This window comes from Triticum urartu, chromosome 2, assembly GCF_003073215.2.
Source record: "Triticum urartu cultivar G1812 chromosome 2, Tu2.1, whole genome shotgun sequence".
NCBI classification, from domain to species: Eukaryota; Viridiplantae; Streptophyta; class Magnoliopsida; order Poales; family Poaceae; genus Triticum; species Triticum urartu.
Window position 1 is genome coordinate 644389575 of NC_053023.1, and position 23019 is coordinate 644412593.

Consider the following 23019-nt stretch of genomic DNA (forward strand, 5'->3'; position numbering starts at 1 on the left):
ATTTATCTTTATAAAGTACTCCCTTCGTTCTATAATATAGAACGTTTTTTGATAATACACTAATGTCAAAAAACATCTTACATTATGATGAAACGGAGGGTGTATTTTACTATTAACCATAGTGTGGGCAACAGGTAACAACCCAAGGGCCACGGCGATGCCCGTACTCGTCCTAGGCTTTCGCCATTCTCACCTGCGCCTGTACGAGCTCCACTGCCTCATATTTGTGCTCGGGTGCCTCGTTCACCTTTGATGCCTCAATTGTCTAGAGCCGCGCCGCCCCCTCCGTGAACGATCTACACCACTTGCTGTGCAAGCTCCGCTGCCGCTTATATATATATTATTAAAATAGTTATTCTGATAACATTTCCGCACTGCATGCTCAACGCGAGGACACTGCACTTTCTTTACTAAGAGCACTGCATTACAGAGATCAAGGAAAAAGATAGCGCGCTATTTGAAATAGCGTAGCCTTCAAAAAAACGCTATAAACGAAATAGCGTGCTAATAGCCGAAAATGCATAGGAGCTCTCGCGTGCTACGCCCCCCTATATTCAAAAATAATTTAGTAATTCCAAAAAGTCAAAAAATCCCGAAACTTTTTGTGGAATCAAACATGACCAAGTATTGCACTTGTACAAAAAGATCAAACAAGGAATGACTTTTATTGTATCCGGGGTTAAATATTTTCCCAAAAATGCTAGATACAAGTACTATTCATGCTATATTGCCGTCATAAATTTGTCTTTTTTGCCCTGAAGTTAACGAGAATCATTCCTTGGCCAAACTTTTTATATGAATACAATACCTAGTCATATTTGGTTCAAAAATATATCCAGGATTTTTTGATGTTTTTTTGAATTATTAAATTATTTTTGAATATAGGGGGTGGAGCACCTGAGTGCTCCTAATCCGCTTCCGCTAATAGCGCGCTATTTTGCAAAATAGCGTTTCACAAAACATTATTCAGATTTCAGCATATAGCATACAAATGACAGATATATCAACACAAATGACAAATTTCAGCAGCTAAAACCAAGGCTAAAACATTGTTCAGATAACAAAGCATGGTCCAGATATAGGCATATAGCACTGTTCAGAGTTCATACATTCAGATTTTAGACAAACAAAGTAGACAGATAAATTAAACAGCCAACAAGCAAGGTCCAGAATAGCAGAAATAAGGACTTAGGACTTTAGGAGCCAGCCAACAATGATGCAGAAGCTCAATCAGAATCAGATGAACTTGCTGCCATGGCATCATCATCCGAATCAGAAGAAGAACCCACAGATTGCAGCTCATCATCACGAAAAACTGGGAGCAACTTCTTCCTAGGTTGACGAGCTTTATTTCTTTTTGATGCAGCAGCTCTTGCTCTCGGTTGTGGTATTGGTTCTTCTTCAGGTTCATCTACAGTATCCACAACTCGAACCGGCACAATTCCTGTGATCCACTCGTTATCTTCATCTTCTACAACATCTGCATGTGTTCTGTCCACAAGTGGATCCCTGTCTTTGTCCATTCTCTTTTGTTCAAGTTGGGAGTTGGCCTTGATGAAGACAAGATCTCTCATTTTGTCATGACGTAGCCTGTTGCGCCTTTTGCTGCCTTGAACCTGATTGTACATTGCAAGTAAATAAACATCAGTAAGAAAAAGGAACATATGTGCATATAAAGGATATGTTGACAATTTGTACTTTGTACTACATTCTTACCTGCTGAAAAACACTGAAGTTTCTCTCACAAGCTGATGAGCTGCATGTCAAGCTCAAAATCCGCATAGCCAGTACCCTGAGATTTGGTGCACTTGATCCATGATTGGACCACCATTCAGCTGCATCAACAAGTAACAAATAACAGTTAACAAAGCTGCAACATCTAATTCGCATTGCAACCTACACATCTTATTTCAACAATGTAAATATTTAGTTCTTTACCTGGATCAAAGTTCTTGTTTCTCCGCTGCCTTTTAGCACTGTCCCTTCCAAACGACCCCTCTTCATTTTGATATGCCTGACACTCAGCTGTCATTATATCTTCCTTCTTACCATCTCTAACCATCTTCTCCATGCAAGCAACAAGGCCATCTTTAAATGTTCCATCCAACTCAATCTCCAGCGTGTTTTCATAGTATTAGTATGGGTTTAAGAAGTATCCAGCCCTATGTAGGGGCCCCTTTGATTTGTTGTCCCATCTCTTATCAATAATGTGTAGCACTTCCTGGATACTAGCCTCCTCATTGTCAAATCTAGCTGCAATCTCCTTCTTTGCATCCAAAAAAGCGCCATATATGAAACCCATAGCTGGTACATCACTGTCCATTCGCCGCAGCAAATTAGCCAAAGGCTCAAAGAAGTTGACAACACGTTCTACTCCCGTCCAAAAATTTTCAGAGCCGCACACTTCGGTTTGAATCACGTCCTTTCACCTTTTTTAAGTAACCCATTTCATCCATCTGATCTGATCTGAATAGCTTTTGCTGTTCTTTCTTGTTGTCCAACATGCTTTTCAAGTTCAAGTAAGCTGTAGCAAACATTGTAATGCCAGACCTCACCAGATCTTTCCCAAGGAAATCCCTCATTAGAGACAAAACTCTAGTGTGTGCATAAAGGAAAACAGTGACAACTCTAGCTTGTGTAATAGTAGAGTCCACTATTTTAAGCTTGCCAATATCCTCTAACATCAGATCAATAGAATGGGCAGCACAACCATTCCAAAATATGTTGGGGCGCTTTGCTTTCAACAAGGTTGATGCCGCTTGATTAACACTTGCATTATCAGTCACAACTTGAACTACATGCTTCTCACCAACCTCTTCTATGCATCTATCAACAAGCTCAAAGATGTACTTCCCATCTTTCTTCACGGCTGAACAGTCCACAGAATTAAGAAACACCACACCATGAGCACTATGAACTACAAGATTCATTACCCCTCTTCCTCTTATGTCAGTCCATGCATCTGTTATGATTGTACATCCAGTAAGCTCCCAAGGTCCATGTGTGCATTGAAGCCGTTTTCCTTTCCTCTTATCAATATTGGGCCACCCATTTCATAAGGAGTAGGACCGTCCAAGTCCTCACCATACTGTCCAATTGACTGAAGCATGAGGTCAAAGCTGGGAAGTGTGACTGCGTTAAATGGAATGCAAGCTTCATAGAACCATTGGCAGATGTACTCACAAGCACGAGCCCTTTTTTGTTCTCTCTTCTCAGTTGTCAGCTTCCCCTGGATCATGTCAGCACCACGTTTCCTCTTCCTTGCGGCAACTGAAGGAAATATGCCCTAGAGGCAATAATAAAGTTATTATTTATTTCCTTATTTCATGATAAATGTTTATTATTCATGCTAGAATTGTATCAACCGGAAACAAATACATGTGTGAATACATAGACAAACAGAGTGTCACTAGTATGCTCTACTTGAACTAGCTCGTTGAATCAAAGATGGTTAAGTTTCCTAGCCATAGACATGAGTTGTCATTGATTAACGGGTCACAATCATTAGAGAATGATGTGATTGACTTGACCCATTTCCGTTAGCATAGCACTTGATCGGTTTAGTTTGTTTGCTATTGCTTTCTTCATGACTTATACATGTTCCTATGACTATGAGATTATGCAACTCCCGTTTGCCGGAGGAACACTTTGTGTGCTACCAAACGTCACAACGTAACTGGGTGATTATAAAGGTGCTCTACAGGTGTCTCCAAAGGTACATGTTGGGTTGGCGTATTTCAAGATTAGGATTTGTCACTCCGATCATCGGAGAGGTATCTCTGGGCCCTCTCGGTAATGCACATCACTTAAGCCTTGCAAGCATTGCAACTAATGAGTTAGTTGCGGGATGATGTATTACGGAACGAGTAAAGAGACTTGCCGGTAACGAGATTGAACTAGGTATTGGATACCGATGATCGAATCTCAGGAAAGTAACATACCGATGACAAAGGGAACAACGTATGTTGTTATGCGGTCTGACCGATAAAGATCTTCGTAGAATATGTAGGAGCCAATATGGGCATCCAGGTCCCGCTATTGGTTATTGACCGGAGACGTGTCTCGGTCATGTCTACATTGTTCTCGAACCCGTAGGGTCCGCACGCTTAAGGTTTCGATGACAGTTATATTATGAGTTTATGCGTTTTGATGTACCGAAGGTTGTTCGGAGTCCCGGATGTGATCACGGACATGACGAGGAGTCTCGAATGGTCTAGACATAAAGATTGATATATTGGAAGCCTATGTTTGGATATCGGAAGTGTTTCGGGTGAAATCGGGATTTTACTGGAGTACCGGGAGGTTACCGGAACCCCCCGGGAGGTATATGGGCCTTAGTGGAAGAGAGAAGAGGTGGCCAGAGATGGGCCGCGCGCCTCTCCCCCCTTGGTCCGAATAGGACAAGGAGAGGGGGCCGGCCCCCCTTCCTCTTCTCTCTCTCTCCTCTTTCCCCCCCTCCATGAATCCTATTCCAACTAGGAAAGCGGGGGAGTCCTACTCCCGGAGGGGGTAGGACTCCTCCTGGCGCGCCTCCTCTTGGCCGGCCAGCCCCCCCTTTGAGCCTTTATATATGGAGGCAGGGGCACCCCCTAGAGACACAAGTTGATCCACGTGATCATATTCTTAGCCGTGTGCGGTGCCCCCTTCCACCATAGTCCTCGATAATATTGTAGCAGTGCTTAGGCGAAGCCCTGCGACATTAGTACATCAAGATCGTCACCACGCCGTCGTGCTGACGGAACTCTTCCCCGACACTTTGCTGGATCGGAGTCCGGGGATCGTCATCGAGCTGAACGTGTGCTAGAACTCGGAGGTGCCGTGCGTTCGGTACTACATCAACCGCGTTGTGCTAACGCTTCCGCTTTCGGTCTATGAGGGTACGTGGACAAAAACTCTCCCCTCTCGTTGCTATGCATTGTTGGGGAACGTAGTAATTTCAAAAAATTTCCTACGCACACTGCAAGATCATGGTGATGCATAGCAACGAGAGGGAGAGTGTGATCTACGTACCCTTGTAGATCGACAACGGAAGCGTTAGGTTGATGTAGTCGTACGTCTTCACGGCCCGACCGATCAAGCACCGAAACTACGGCACCTCCGAGTTCTAGCACACGTTCAGCTCGATGACGATCCCCGGACTCCGATCCAGCAAAGTGTCGGGGAAGAGTTCCGTCAGCACGACGGCGTGGTGACGATCTTGATGTACTAATGTCGCAGGGCTTCACCTAAGCACTACTACAATATTATCGAGGACTATGGTGGAAGGGGGCACCGCACACGGCTAAGAATATGATCACGTGGATCAACTTGTGTCTCTAGGGGTGCCCTTGCCTCCGTATATAAAGGCTCAAAGGGGGGGTGCGGTCGGCCAGGAGAGGCGCGCCAGGAGGAGTCCTACTCCCAGGGAGTAGGACTCCCCCTTTCCTAGTTGGAATAGGATTCACGGAGGGGGGAAAAGAGGAGAGAGAGGAGGAAGGGGGGCCGGCCCCCTCTCCTTGTCCTATTCGGACCAGGGGGGAGGGGCGCGCGGCCCATCTCTGGCCACCTCTCCTCTCTTCCACTAAGGCCCACTAAGGCCCATATACCTCCCGGGGGGTTCCGGTAACCTCCCGGTACTCCGGTAAAATCCCGATTTCACCCGGAACACTTCCGATATCCAAACATAGGCTTCCAATATATCAATCTTTATGTCTCGACCATTTCGAGACTCCTCGTCATGTCCGTGATCACATCCGGGACTCCGAACAACCTTCGGTACATCAAAATGCATAAACTCATAATATAACTGTCATCGTAACCTTAAGCGTGCGGACCCTACGGGTTCGAGAACAATGTAGACATGACCGAGACACGTCTCCGGTCAATAACCAATAGCGGGACCTGGATGCCCATATTGGCTCCTACATATTCTACGAAGATCTTTATCGGTCAGACCGCATAACAACATACGTTGTTCCCTTTGTCATCGGTATGTTACTTGCCTGAGATTCGATCGTCGGTATCCAATACCTAGTTCAATCTCGTTACCGGCAAGTCTCTTTACTCGTTCCGTAATACATCATCGCAACTAACTCATTAGTTGCAATGCTTGCAAGGCTTAGTGATGTGCATTACCGAGAGGGCGCAGAGATACCTCTCCGACAATCGGAGTGACAAATCCTAATCTCGAAATACGCCAACCCAACATCTACCTTTGGAGACACCTGTAATGCTCCTTTATAATCACCCAGTTACGTTGTGACGTTTGGTAGTACCCCAAAGTGTTCCTCCGGCAAACGGGAGTTGCATAATCTCATAGTCATAGGAACATGTATAAGTCATGAAGAAAGCAATAGCAACATACTAAACGATCGGATGCTAAGCTAATGGAATGGGTCATGTCAATCAGATCATTCAACTAATGATGTGATCCCGTTAATCAAATAACAACTCTTTGTCCATGGTTAGGAAACATAACCATCTTTGATTAACGAGCTAGTCAAGTAGAGGCATACTAGTGACACTCTGTTTGTCTATGTATTCAAACATGTATTATGTTTCCGGTTAATACAATTCTAGCATGAATAATAAACATTTATCATGATATAAGGAAATAAATAATAACTTTATTATTGCCTCTAGGGCATATTTCCTTCAGTCTCCCACTTGCACTAGAGTCAATAATCTAGATTACACAGTAACGATTCTAACACCCATGGAGCCTTGGTGCTGATCATGTTTTGCTCGTGGAAGAGGCTTAGTCAACGGGTCTGCTACATTCAGATCCGTATGTATTTTGCAAATTTCTATGTCAACAGTGCTCTGCATGGAGCTACTCTAGCTAATTGCTCCCACTTTCAATATGTATCCAGATTGAGACTTAGAGTCATCTGGATCGGTGTTAAAACTTGCATCGACGTAACCCTTTACGACGAACCTTTTGTCACCTCCGTAATCGAGAAACATATCCTTATTCCAGTAAGGATAATTTTGACCGCTGTCCATTGATCTACTCCTAGATCACTATTGTACTCCCTCTCTTAACACAGTCTATGGTATACAATAGATCCGGTACACAGCATGGCATACTTTATAGAACCTATGACTGAGGCATAGGAAATGACTTTCATTCTCTTTCTATCTTCTACCATGGTCGGGCTTTGAGTCTTACTCAACTTCACACCTTGTAACACAGGCAAGAAACTTTTTTCTTTGACTGTTCCATTTTGAACTACATCAAAATCTTGTCAAGGTATGTACTCATTGAAAAAACTTATCAAGCGTCTTGATCTATCTCTATAGATCTTGATACTCAATATGTAAGCAGCTTCACCGAGGTCTTTCTTTGAAAAACTCCTTTCAAACACTCCTTTATGCTTTGCAGAATAATTCTACATTATTTCCGATCAACAATATGTCATTCACATATACTTATCAGAAATGTTGTAGTGCTCCCACTCACTTTCTTGTAAATACAGGCTTCACCGCAAGTCTGTATAAAACTATATGCTTTGATCAACTTATCAAAGCGTATATTCCAACTCCGAGATGCTTGCACCAGTCCATAAATGGATCGCTGGAGCTTGCATATTTTGTTAGCACCTTTAGGATTGACAAAACCATCTTGTTGCATCACATACAACTCTTCTTTAATAAATCCATTAAGGAATGCAGTTTTGTTTATCCATTTGCCAGATTTCATAAAATGCGGCAATTGCTAACATGATTCGGACAGACTTAAGCATAGATACGAGTGAGAAACTCTCATCGTAGTCAACACCTTGAACTTGTCGAAAACCTTTTGCGGCAATTCTAGCTTTGTAGATAGTAACACTACTATCCGTGTCCGTCTTCCTCTTGAAGATCCATTTATTATCAATGGCTTGCCGATCCTCGGGCAAGTCCACCAAAGTCCACACTTTGTTCTCATACATGGATACTATCTCAGATTTCATGGCCTCAAGCCATTTATCGGAATCTGGGCTCATCATCGCTTCCTCATAGTTCGTAGGTTCGTCATGGTCAAGTAACATGACCTCCAGAATAGGATTACCGTACCACACTGGTGCGGATCTCACTCTAGTTTACCTACGAGATTCGGTAGTAACTTGATCTGAAGTTACATGATCATCATCATTAGCTTCCTCACTAATTGGTGTAGTAGTCACAGGAACAGATTTCTGTGATGAACTATTTTCCAATAAGGGAGAAGGTACAATTACCTTATCAAGTTTTCTACTTTCCTCCCACTCACTTCTTTCGAGAGAAACTCCTCTCTAGAAAGGATCCATTCTTAGCAACGAATGTCTTGCCTTCGGATCTGTGATAGAAGGTGTACCCAACTGTCTCCTTTGGGTATCCTATGAAGACATATTTCTCCGATTTGAGTTTGAGCTTATCAAGATGAAACTTTTTCACAGAAGCATCGCAACTCCAAACTTTAAGAAACGACAGCTTAGGTTTCTTGCCAAACCATAGTTCACACGGTGTCGTCTCAACGGATTTAGATGGTGCCCTATTTAACGTGAATGCAGCTGTCTCTAATGCATAACCCCAAAACGATAGTGGTAGATCGGTAAGAGACATCATAGATCGCACTATATCTAATAAAGTACGGTTATGACGTTCGGACACACCATTACACTATGGTGTTCCAGGTGGCGTGAGTAGTGAAACTATTTCACATTGTTTTAATTGAAGGCCAAACTCGTAACTCAAATATTTTACCTCTGCGATCATATCGTAGAAACTTTTATTTTCTTGTCACGATGATTTTCCACTTCACTCTGAAATTCTTTGAACTGTTCAAATGTTTCAGACTTATGTTTCATCAAGTAGATATCCCCATATCTGCTCAAATCATCTGTGAAGGTCAGAAAATAATGATACCTGCTGCAAGCCTTAATATTCATCGGACCACATACATCAGTATGTATGATTTCCAACAAATCTGTTGCTTGCTTCATTGTTCCGGAGAACGGCGTTTTAGTCATCTTGCCCATAAGGCATGGTTCGCAAGCATCAAGTGATTCCAAAAGCCCATCAGCATGGAGTTTCTTCATGCGCTTTACACCAATATGACTTAAACGGCAGTGCCACAAATAAGTTGCACTATCATTATTAACTTTGCATCTTTTGGTTTCAATATTATGAATATGTGTATCACTACGATCGAGATCCAACGAACTTGTTTCATTTGGTGTATGACCATCGAAGGTTTTATTCATGTAAATAGAACAACAATTATTCTCTGACTTTAATGAATAACCGTATTGCAATAAACATGATCAAATCATATTCATGCTCAACGCAAAAACCAAATAACACTTATTTAGGTTCAACACTAATCCCGAAAGTATAGGGGAGTGTGCGATGATGATCATATCAATCTTGGAACTACTTCCAACACACATCGTCACTTCACCCTTAACTAGTCTCTGTTTATTCTGCAACTCCTGTTTCGAGTTACTACTCTTAGCAACCGATCCAGTATCAAATACTGAGGGGTTGCTATAAACACTAGTAAAGTACACATCTATAACATGTATATCAAATATACTTTTGTTCACTTTGCCATCCTTCTTATCCGCCAAATACTTGGGGCAGTTCTGCTTCCAGTGACCAGTCCCTTTGCAGTAGAAGCACTTAGTCTCAGGCTTAGGACCAGACTTGGGCTTCCTCACTTGAGCAGAAACTTGCTTGATGTTCTTCTTGAAGTTCCCCTTCTTTCCTTTGCCCTTTTCTTGAAACTAGTGGTCTTGTTAACCATCAACACTTTATGTTTTTCTTGATTTCTACCTTCGTCGATTTCAGCATCACGAAGAGCTTGGGAATTGTTTCCGTTCTCCCTTGCATATTATAGTTCATCACGAAGTTCTTCTAACTTGGTGATGGTGACTAGAGAATTCTGTCAATCACTATTTTATCTTGAAGATTAACTCCCACTTGATTCAAGTGATTTGTAGTACTCAGACAATCTGAGCACATGCTCACTGCTTGAGCTATTCTCCTCCATCTTTTAGCTATAGAACTTGTTCGAGACTTCATATTTCTCAACTCGGGTATTTGCTTGAAATATTAACTTCAACCCCTGGAACATCTCATATGGTCCATGACGTTCAAAACGTCTTTGAAGTCCCGATTCTAAGCCGTTAAGCATGGTGCACTAAACTATCAAGTAGTCATCATATTGAGCTAGCCAAACGTTCATAACATCTGCATCTGCTCCTGCAATAGGTCTGTCACCTAGCGGTGCATCAAGGACATAATTCTTCTATGCAGCAATGAGGATAAACCTCAGATCACGGATCCAATCCACATCATTGCTACTAAAATCTTTCAACACAATTTTCTCTAGGAACATATCAAAATAAACACAGGGAAACAGCAACGCGAGCTATCGATCTACAACATAATTTGCAAAATACTACCAAGACTAAGTTCATGATAAATTTAAGTTCAATTAATCATATTACTTAAGAACTCCCACTTAGATAGATATCCCTCTAATCCTCTAAGTGATTACGTGATCCAAATTAACTAAACCATGTCCGATCATCACGTGAGATGGAGTAGTTTCATTGGTGAACATCACTATGTTGATCATATCTACTATATGATTCACGCTCGACCTTTCGGTCTCCGTGTTCCGAGGCCATATCTGTATATGCTTGGCTCGTCAAGTATAACCTGAGTATTCCGCGTGTGCAACTGTTTTGCACCCGTTGTATTTGAACGTAGAGCCTATGACACCCGATCATCACGTGGTGTCTCAGCACGAAGAACTTTCACAACGGTGCATACTCAGGGAGAACACTTCTTGATAATTTAGTGAGAGATCATCTTATAATGCTACCGCCAATCAAAGCAAGATAAGATGCATAAAAGATAAACATCACATGCAATCAATATAAGTGATATGATATGGCCATCATCATCTTGTGCTTGTGATCTCCATCTCCGAAGCACCGTCGTGATCACCATCGTCACTGGCGCGACACCTTGATCTCCATCGTAGCATCGTTGTCGTCTCGCCAATCTTATGCTTCCACGACTATCGCTACCGCTTAGTGATAAAGTAAAGCATTACAGCGCGATTGCATTGCATACAATAAAGCGACAACCATATGGCTCCTGCCAGTTGCCGATAACTCGGTTACAAAACATGATCATCTCATACAATAAAATTTAGCATCATGTCTTGACCATATCACATCACAACATGCCCTGCAAAAACAAGTTAGACGTCCTCTACTTTGTTGTTGCAATTTTTACGTGGCTGCTACGGGCTTAAGCAAGAACCAATCTTACCTACGCATCAAAACCACAACGATAGTTTGTCAAGTTGGTGCTGTTTTAACCTTCGCAAGGACCGGGCGTAGCCACACTCAGTTCAACTAAAGTTGGAGAAACTGACACCCGCCAGCCACCTGTGTGCCAAGCACGGCGGTAGAACCAGTCTCGCGTAAGCGTACGCGTAATGTCGGTCCGGGCCGCTTCATCCAACAATACCGCCGAACCAAAGTATGACATGCTGGTAAGCAGTATGACTTATATCGCCCACAACTCACTTGTGTTCTACTCGTGCATATAACATCACATATAAAACCTAGCACTGATACCACTGTTGGGGAACGTAGTAATTTCAAAAAAATTCCTACGCACACGCAAGATCATGGTGATGTATAGCAACGAGAGGGGAGAGTGTGATCTACGTACCCTTGTAGATCGACAACGGAAGCGTTAGGTTGATGTAGTCGTACGTCTTCACGGCCCGACCGATCAAGCACCGAAATTACGGCACCTCCGAGTTCTAGCACACGTTCAGCTCGATGACGATCCCCGGACTCCGATCCAGCAAAGTGTCGGGGAAGAGTTCCGTCAGCACGACGGCGTGGTGACGATCTTGATGTACTAATGTCGCAGGGCTTCGCCTAAGCACTGCTACAATATTATCGAGGACTATGGTGGAAGGGGGCACCGCACACGGCTAAGAATATGATCACGTGGATCAACTTGTGTCTCTAGGGGGTGCCCCTGCCTCCATATATAAAGGCTCAAAGGGGGGGCTGGCCGGCCAAGAGGAGGCGCGCCAGGAGGAGTCCTACCCCCTCCGGGAGTAGGACTCCCCCGCTTTCCTAGTTGGAATAGGATTCATGGAGGGGGGGAAAGAGGAGAGAGAGAGAAGAGGAAGGGGGGCCGGCCCCCTCTCCTTGTCCTATTCGGACCAGGGGGGGGAGAGGCGCGCGGCCCATCTCTGCCGCTCTCTTTCTCCTCTTCCACTAAGGCCCATATACCTCCCGCCAGGGGGTTCCGGTAACCTCCCGGTACTCCGGTAAAATCCCGATTTCACCCGGAACACTTCCGATATTCCAAACATAGGCTTCCAATATATCAATCTTTATGTCTCGACCATTTCGAGACTCTCGTCATGTCCGTGATCACATCCGGGACTCCGAACAACCTTCGGTACATCAAAACGCATAAACTCATAATATAACTGTCATCGAAACCTTAAGCGTGCGGACCCTACGGGTTCGAGAACAATGTAGACATGACCGAGACACGTCTCCGGTCAATAACCAATAGCGGGACCTGGATGCCCATATTGGCTCCTACATATTCTACGAAGATCTTTATCGGTCAGACCGCATAACAACATACGTTGTTCCCTTTGTCATCGGTATGTTACTTGCCCGAGATTCGATCGTCGGTATCCAATACCTAGTTCAATCTCGTTACCGGCAAGTCTCTTTACTCGTTCCGTAATACATCATCCCGCAACTAACTCATTAGTTGCAATGCTTGCAAGGCTTAGGTGATGTGCATTACCGAGAGGGCCCAGAGATACCTCTCCGACAATCGGAGTGACAAATCCTAATCTCGAAATACGCCAACCCAACATGTACCTTTGGAGACACCTGTAGAGCACCTTTATAATCACCTAGTTACGTTGTGACGTTTGGTAGCACACAAAGTGTTCCTCCGGCAAACGGGAGTTGCATAATCTCATAGTCATAGGAACATGTATAAGTCATGAAGAAAGCAATAGCAACATACTAAACGATCGGGTGCTAAGCTAATGGAATGGGTCATGTCAATCAGATCATTCACCTAATGATGTGATCCCGTTAATTCAAATAACAACTCTTTGTCCATGGTTAGGAAACATAACCATCTTTGATTAACGAGCTAGTCAAGTAGAGGCATACTAGTGACACTCTGTTTGTTCTATGTATTCACACATGTATTATGTTTCCGGTTTATACAATTCTAGCATGAATAATAAACATTTATCATGATATAAGGAAATAAATAATAACTTTATTATTGCCTCTAGGGCATATTTCTTCATGCATCACCATGATCTTGCGTGTGCGTAGGAAAATTTTGAAATTACTACGTTCCCCAACAGCAACAAGCTCTTTGGGGAGTTAATTCACAATATTTTTCCATAGGGCCACTTGAAGATTTGGATTTATTTCTTGTTGATCTCGATGGCTGAAGCACAAGTGCATAATGGTTTAGGCCATCTTCATCACTTGTAGCTTGTTCTTCCTGAAGGAAATATGCCCTAGAGGCAAGCTCTTTGGGGAGTTAATTCACAATATTTTTCCATAGGGCCACTTGAAGATTTGGATTTATTTCTTGTTGATCTCGATGGCTGAAGCACAAGTGCATAATGGTTTAGGCCATCTTCATCACTTGTAGCTTGTTCTTCCTGAAGGAAATATGCCCTAGAGGCAATAATAAAGTTATTATTTATTTCCTTATATCATGATAAATGTTTATTATTCATGCTAGAATTGTATTAACCGAAACATAATACATGTGTGAATACATAGACAAACAGAGTGTCACTAGTATGCCTCTACTTGACTAGCTCGTTGATCAAAGATGGTTATGTTTCCTTAGCCATACATGAGTTGTCATTTGATTAACGGGATCACATCATTAGGAGAATGATGTGATTGACTTGACCATTCCGTTAGCTTAGCACTCGATCGTTTAGTTATGTTGCTATTGCTTTCTTCATGACTTATACATGTTCCTATGACTATGAGATTATGCAACCTCCCGTTTACCGGAGGAACACTTTGTGTGCTACCAAACGTCACAATGTATCCTGGGTGATTATAAAGGTGCTCTACAGGTGTCTCCGAAGGTACTTGTTGGTTGGCATATTTCGAGATTAGGATTTGTCACTCCTAATTGTCGAGAGGTATCTCTGGCCCTCTCGGTAATGCACATCACTTAAGCCTTGCAAGCATTGCAACTAATGAGTTAGTTGGGATGATGTATTACAGAACGAGTAAAGAGACTTGCGTAACGAGATTGAACTAGGTATTGAGATACCGACGATTCGAATCTCGGCAAGTAACATACCGATGACAAAGGGAACAACGTATATTGTTATGCGGTCTGACCGATAAAGATCTTCGTAGAATATGTTGGAGAGCAATATGAAGCATCCAGGTTCCTCTATTGTTATTGACCGGAGACGTGTCTCGGTCATGTCTACATTGTTCTCGAACCCATAGGGTCCGCACGCTTAAGGTTTGATGACAGTTATATTATGAGTTTATGAGTTTTGATGTACCGAAGGAGTTCGGAGTCCCGGATGAGATCGGGGACATGACGAGGAGTCTCTAAATGGTCGAGACGTAAAGATCGATATATTGGACGACTATATTCGGACATCGGAAAGGTTCCGAGTGATTCGGGTATTTTTCGGAGTACCGGAGAGTTACGGGAATTCGCTGGGAGTATATGGGCCTTATTGGGCCATACGGGAATAGAGGAGAGAGGCCAAAAGGAAGGACGCGTGCCCCCCTGGTCCGAATTGGACAAGGGCTGTAGCCCACTTTTCCTTGTTCCTCTCCCCCTCTTTCCTTCTCTCCTACTCCAACAAGGGAAGGAGGAGTGCTGACGGAACTCTTCCCCGACACTTTGCTGGATCGGAGTCCGGGGATTGTCATCGAGCTGAACGTGTGCTAGAACTCGGAGGTGCCATAGTTTCGGTGCTTGATCGGTCGGGCCGTGAAGACGTACGACTACATCAACCGCGTTGTGCTAACGCTTCCGCTTTCGGTCTACGAGGGTACGTAGACTACACTCTCCCCTCTCGTTGCTATGCATCACCATGATCTTGCGTGTGTGTAGGAATTTTTTTGAAATTACTACGTTCCCCAACACTTCCCTCTCCGAGTGGCTCAAGTCAACTCCATTTCCGCGTCTCTTCTGCTCCATAAGCTCGGCTGCCTTTTTGTCACCCTTCTTTGTCAAGTACTGAAGGATCTCCTCTTTGACATCAGTTGGCACTTTCTCACAGTGATCCACACCAGACTTAGGAATGCATGCAAGGTGCAATTTGATTCGACTAGTGCCATTGCTGGACAAATGACCGCAGAATATGCATTTTAGACAGTTCTTCTTGCTGATGTCCGGACATGTGCAATATTTCCATGCTGGATCTTTTGATCTAGGAACAACCTGTGCTCCTTCTCCCTGTGTACCTGTTGATGATGTGCTTGACACAACACTGCCTACATTCATGAATACAACAAATTATTTCAGAAATTTTAACTGGCTTGCAAATAAGGAACATATGATTGCAGCAAAGTATTTATTTACATTTACTAGTACCAAATCTGGAAAGTACTAACTACAAGCACTGAGACTGAGAGCAATCAGCAAGTACTTACTAGCTTACTACTAACAAACTTAACATGGAGATGATTTAATTAGAAAGTAGAGTACTAGATAGTAGACACAACTACACAAGTCATGGACAATTTAAGATTGACTAATTGTGAATTTAGGATTGACTATTTTCAGATCGGTGTTCATCAAGAATCAAGATTGACTAATTAAGAATTTAAGATTTATGAATTGAAGCAACTCTTACCTGGCTGCTGGTTCGCCGCCGCTGAAGCTGACACCGACATCGAGTTGGAGCAAGAGGGCGCGACAGCGACCCGAGCAAGAGGATTAGAGGAGGCGATGAAGACCCGAGGAGGCGACAGTGACCCGAGGAGGCGATGCGGTGAACCGAGGAGGCGGCAAGAGGCGGCCGGCCGTGGCTGGAGGAGATGGGCGAAGCACCGGCGGCCGCCGCTGCCACCGTCGCCTCGTTCGATTTGGGAAGGGCTCGCTCGGTAGGTTGGTTAGGGTTCGCTCGGCTGGAGGACAAGATATGCTTGGTTACTGGGCCAGAAAGGCCAAAAGTATAGTGGGCTGATGAAAAATTCGTCTGAAAAAAAAACGCCGTCGAGAAAATAGCGCTGATACGCGCAATAGCGCGCAATCGCCGTATTTAGCGCGAATAGCGCCGTAGCGAGTTAAATCTGCATAGCATAGCGTTTAGTTTCCAGAAACACTATAGCGCGCTATTAGCGCCGCTATAGCGCGCTATGTTTTTCCTTGACATAGACTAGTGAACTCCGCGTCGGAAAAACTGCCGCGTAGTATTTTTTTGGTACTGTTTTCGCTCTAATTTTTAAACCGTTTATCGGAACGAGATGTGTAATATACCGTTGGAGAAAGCTACAGATTAGGCGCAAACTTCGCCATGTTGAACACTTTTCGAGATTTCCCCGCGGTTTTAAGAGCAGTTTTCAAAACGGTGCGGCCACAAAGAGTGTCAGCGAGCGTTTGTTCGCGTTTTTTCTAAACCGCTTGTCGGAATTGAGGCAAATGATACACCGTTGGGATAGATATCGTCGAGGCGCATCTTTTTCAATAACTATTATTTTCTCTAATTCGTTAGCGGTTAAGAGCAGTTTCAAATTTACTAAATCGCGGAATTCTGTTTTTTTTGAAATTTTGCAATTTTTGGTACTGTTCCCTCTAGTTTTTTTGAACTGTTTGTCGAAACGAGGCATTGTAATACGTCGTTGGAAAGCTTATGGACAAGGTGCAACTTTCATATGTTAGAAATGGTTTTGAGATTCCTTACAGTTTTAAGTTTAATTTTTGAAATCGTTGCGGTCGGACGACGAGAGGCAGCGTCGTTTTTCGCGAAATTTTTACAAACCGATTGTTGAATGAATTCAAATGATATTGCCGTTGGATAGATATCGAACAGACACAACTTTTTCATATAGACACGCTCTTAATTCCTACAGCTTTAGAGCAATTTTAAATTTACCGAAAAGCGGGCACTCTGTTTTTGCGAGACCAAAATCATCGTGTGTATTTCATCAGACAGAAAGAACACACTGCTTCAAATGGAAAACCACACTGCAAGCAGGCAGTCAAAAACTTCAGTGAACTTCATGATTTCTTTTTGTCAGACATAAACTTTCGCAAAAGTTTTTGTTGTCTTTTTCAACTTTTTTTAACAAGAGTGGGACCCAACACTCCCGAAAATGAACCGCAACACCTAATCAAAAGGTGACCTCATGAGTTTTTGCTGTATTTTTTCATACTTATTAATTTTTTTGCGTGCGTTGACAAGCGAGTGGACCTTTCATCGGACAGAAAAACGCACTGCTTCAACGGAAAAAACCGCACTGCAGCAGGCAGTCAAGTAAAACTTCATGATTTCTTTTTTCGGACATAAACTTTCTTCATCCGAGTTTTTTTGTGAGTTTTTTTTTGTCTTTTTCAACAATTTTTATGAACGAGAGTGGACCGCAGAGACGAGCAAATGGACCGCGACATATGTCAAAGTGAACCTTCATTGCTATTCTTTGTTGTTTCGCTAACTTTTTTTTGCATTTTCATGTTGAGGGCAAGTGAACATCATTACTCTCAAAAGTGAACCACATCGGAGGACCAAACACATTGCATGCGTTTTGATGTAATCGACCGGTTTTGAAACACAAAAATTGCACTTCATACCAAGGTGTATGAGCTGCTACACAATGGGGTGAACTACTTTTGTCGTTTACTTAACTTTTTTATCACAAACGTGTCTGTACTGAATAGTCGAAGCTAATGGTACTGCATTAATTTTTAGGAAAAAAGAGGTTTCACTAGAAGAACATCCCCAAGAAAGGATATTTTTTTTCTCTTACCATTTTTTACAAAATGAACGCTTCAGGATTTTTATAACGAACTGCATTAGGGTTATTTTTTACAAACAAGCTACAGTTTACATTAACAACCATCAAACAAAATTTTATACTTGTCTTTTTGCAGCTGCCATGCGGATGGAGTGGAACTACCTTGCAAATTGTTTTTTACAGTGAAGTATAAAGCATATAGCAAAACAGAGCAAAGTGAGCTTCATCACACTATCTGTAAACTACATCATGTACTCAAGATTTCTAAGAAAAGAGCCCCCCAAAAATGCATGAGCAGTGCTACACAAAACGACGCAGGTAGCCAAAATATGCACGACACTACATCACAGACCATCCACTGCAGTCAGAGCAGCCGTAGGCGCTTGGATCAGCTATCCTGCATGCGTCATTCAACACAAGATCGTCCGTTAAGTAGTTCTGAAATGCATTTGTGAACTGGGCGAACTGCATCACTTTTCCAAGAACAAAGAGAACTTCAAAAAAGAAACCTTTTTCTTCTGCACATTGAGCGAACTGTAAAAGGGCAAACAAAATTTTGAAGCTCTGGGCCTTCATGAAAATCAAAGAGCAAAGATTGCACCATCGTATTACCGCAGACTCGACATGTCACAGCGACGAGCTAGCATCAATATGGGGCTGACAACTACTTTTGCGAGATCGTTACTTCACACTTTTTCTTACTCACAACGTGTCTGTACCTGCAATAGTCGAAGCTAATGTACTGCATTAATTTTTAGGAAAAAAAGAGGTTACACTAGAAGAACATCCTCAAGAAGGATATTTTTTTCTCTTTACCATTTTACAAATGAAATCGCTTCAGGATTTATAACAACGACTGCATTAGGGTTATTTTTTTACAAACAAGCTAGTTTACATATAACAACCATCAACAAATTCTATACTTGTCTTTTTGGCAGCTCCATGCGGATGGAGTGAACTACCTTTGCAAATTGTTTACCAAGTGAAAGTATAAAGCATATAGCAAAACAGAGCAAAAGTGAGCTTCATCACACTATCTGTAAACTACATCATGTACTCAAGATTTCTTAAGGAAAAGAGCCCCCCAAAAATGCATTGAGCAGTGCTACACAAACGACGCTTGGTAGCCAAAATATGCACGACACTACATCACAGACCATCCACTGGCAAGTCAGAGCAGCCGTAGGCGCTTGGATCAGCTATCGTGCATGCGTCATTCAACACAAGATCGTCCGTCAAGTAGTTCCGAAATGCATTTGTGAACCGGGCGAACTGCATCACTTTTTTATCCTGCCACAACCAAGAACAAAGAGAACTTCAAAAAAGAAACCTTTTTCTTCTGCACATTGAGCGAACTGTAAAAGGGCAAACAAAATTTTGAAGCTCTGGGCCTTCACGAAAATCAAAGAGCAAAGATTGCGTCCGCCGTGACGGTAGGCAAGGGAGGCCCTGGTAGTCGCTCCTTCCCGGGTCAGGGCAGTGGCCGCCGCCGTGCGGGTCATCGAGGAGGCACCCAAGAGAGGGAGGGAGAACAGGGGAGGTGCCCGAGGTGTAGATGGCCCTCTGACGGCTCCAATCCCGCTCGCCATGGCAGGGCCGCTCCAGGAACACCTGGACCACCGCGCCGCCAAGCCGGAGAGCAGCAGCAGCGACCTCATCGGGGCGGGGAGAGGGGCCGCATCGCGGGAGCCTCCGGATCTGGGATGCAGGGCAGGGAATCTCGCAGCCCCCGCCGAAGTCCATGAACAGCGGGTGGCGCGGATCCGGTAGCCATCAAGAAGGTGGGGGCGAGGCCGTGGATGTGGTGATTTCAGTGCCCGGCGCGAGATCGGGGGAGGTGTGGTCGAAATTGGATCGAGGGTCGGCCACGTCGGGGAGGAAGTAGTGCAGGCTTGGGCGGGACAGGGCGCTGGACGGCGGCGTGGGCGCACATGGCCGGCCACATCGTCAGGGAGGGGCAGACGCGGGGGGAGGTAGGAGTCTCGGGATGGACGCGCGGCGGCACGGGGAAGAGGTGGGCGGAAGGGGGGGGGGGAAGGGGGGAAGGAGGGGGGTAGAGGGGGGGGGGGGAGGGGGGCGCGCGGGGGGCGGGGGGGGATGTGGTGAGGATAAGGCGGGGTGGGTTCTGTTTTTTTTCTTTGCGTCCGCAGTTTGCTTGAGGTTAGTTTGTAGCTACAGGTATCAATTATATATAGGAAAATGGTTGTGTACTCCTGAGAGTACGTACTCCCGCTCCTCGTATACCACGTAGATAAATCTTTTATATCTTATTATTAGTTTTAATATATTTCATTAGTAATTATTAGATATCTTAAAATGAGTTTTATGAAAAAATTCATGTGAGTCTATGTATTTTTAAATATTTACGTATATATTGATGTGTTTGTACGTGAAAAGGTATATTATAAAAAGTACGTCGCAGATGATATTTTTTGAACTAAACTCATATTGGGGTATCTTAGAATATTTAATGAAGTATATTGAGAATAATAAAGAGGTATAATTAATGCGTATATGAGGTATATTGAGGATGGGAGTACATACTCCCAAGAGTACAGAAGAGGAGTTATTCTCCACCCCCTCTATTTTACCATCAATGGACCGTAATTTTACATTCTGTAAATTTTGCTTTATTTCCGAAGTAAAAAGAGACCGTAAGAAAATATATAATCGTCGAAAAAAATATTTTATGTTATGTAAAATTACAAATGTAAAAACATAGTGTAAAATACACATAAACTATAATTTTCCTTGTCTTATGACCTATATTTTTATTTTCTTATGTCAAATTTTATATCGTGAATCGATAGGAATGTAACTATTTGAATTCCAAATGTAATTTAATTATGAAATGATCATAGTATTACCTCGGGTGAAGAATAACTATATAATGCATTCTGGGTGATGAATAGTAACACTATATATATATAATGTTACTATTCATCACCCAGGGTGCAGAATAAGTTATTCTTCACCCAAGGTAATTTTACGATCGTATCATAAATAAATTATGTTTGAAATACAAAAAGTTACATTCATATTGATTTACTACATAAAATTTGGCATAAGAATACAAAAATATAGACGATAAGATCAGAAAAAAATGCATTTTATGTATATTTTACACTGTTTTATGTTTGTAATTTTACGTAACATAAAATATTTTTTACAGCGACTATATATTTTCTTATGATATATTTTTACGTATAAAATAAGACAAAATTTATGGAATGTAAAATTACGGTGCATTGCTATTAAAATAGAGGAGGGTGAAGAATAACTATTCCTCACCCAGGATGACGAATAGTCAGTCCCTATATATATATATATATATATGAAACGAAAGGGGTTTCCCCCGCCCCAACTTTTATTAAAGCCAAGGCAAAACCACACACACAACGTTCAGACTGTTAACAGCGCGAGCGGCAACCAGAGTAGCTGCCACAGAGAAAACAGAAACAAGGTTCCGGTACCCTACATCAACATTACAGCAGGAAAGTTTTATAAAGTAGGGTAAAGGAACCGGGCCAGGAATAGGATAACACAAGGATCAAAGCTAAAGATTAGGCATCCTATCACCAGAACCCGCTCCAGGTACTCATTGATTTCAGGTGATCCTAAGCAACTCCCCTCTTCGGTGGTCCAAGAGCCTTGAGCACCAGAGAAGAAGAGCACCCTTAGGCCTCAGAACAGAGGATTTTCCATTGCCTGATCAGTGCCCCCAACAGATCCAAAGCACAACGTATACTTCGCCATCTTTGCCTCTGGAAAACAAAGTCATTGTGCAAACGCCATAAACTCCGTAAGGCAGCAGAGGTAGTGGTATTTAGAGCTTCAAAATGTTTTCTCCTCTTCCAAAAGGAAGACAGTGATGTAAAAAAATGGGCACATGAATGTTAAAACACTCAGCAATAAACCCCCAGATCTGCTTAGCTACGATACAATCAAAGAAAAGGTGTTGTGTTGTCTCCACTTCATTACAGAAGACACAAGTCTTATCTTCTACATGTCTGCGTTTGGCTAGATTGTCTTTTGTTGTAGTAAATCAACCACAGAAAAATATGGATGTTAGGAGGAACTTTAATTTTCTAGATATCATCTTTAACATCAGAAGAGACCCCCTCCCCCCAAAGTTGATCATTTTGTAAAATGATTTGACTGAATGCTGGTTGGATGATTGCAGCATCCAAATAGGTTGGTCTGGGGCGTCAGACAGTGTGACTTGACTAATTGTACTGATGAGGGTAAACCATCTGGACATAGCCCCGTCATCCACACATCTCCTAAAGGTAAGTTGGAGCTCCCTCCCATTTCACACCTATGCAAGAGTAGCACCTTGTTGTTGACAAATATGAAACAGATCCCAGAATGCAGTTTTTAGAGAACAATCCTCAATCCAAATGTCATGCCATAAGGCAATGTTTTCTCCATTTTCAGGAATCCATTTGTAAAAAGTTTTAGCTGCTGCAAGAGCCCATGACAGACTTTTCCAGAATGGAGAGCCCAAAGCAGGCCTAGCATTGAAGATGTTAGGATTGTTGGTATTATATTTAAATGCAATGATCTTCCAATCACTATCTCTCCCATCATGAAACCTTCTCCCCCATGATGCCAACAAGGCCATGTTAAAATCCCTGAGATTGGGTACCCCCAAACCACCAAATTCCTTCCTTCTAGATACCAGCCCCCAATTGGCAAGATGATACTTATGGACATCCCCCATATTGCCCCAAAAGAAGTGAGACATCTAGGAGGAGATCATCTCAATGGTGAAAGGATCGATATGGTTGACTAGAAGGGGGGTGTTGAATAGGCAACTTACAATTTTTGGCTTTTCTTTACCAAATTAAAGTTTGCATCAAAGTAGGTTGTCTAGATGTGCAACTAGGTGAGCAACCTATATGATGCAACAACAACAAGCACACAAACAAGCACGGGAAGTAACACTGATAAGTTTGCACAAGTAAAGGTGTGAGATAACCAAGAGTGGAGCTGGTGAAGACGAGGATGTGTTACCGAAGTTCCTTCCTTT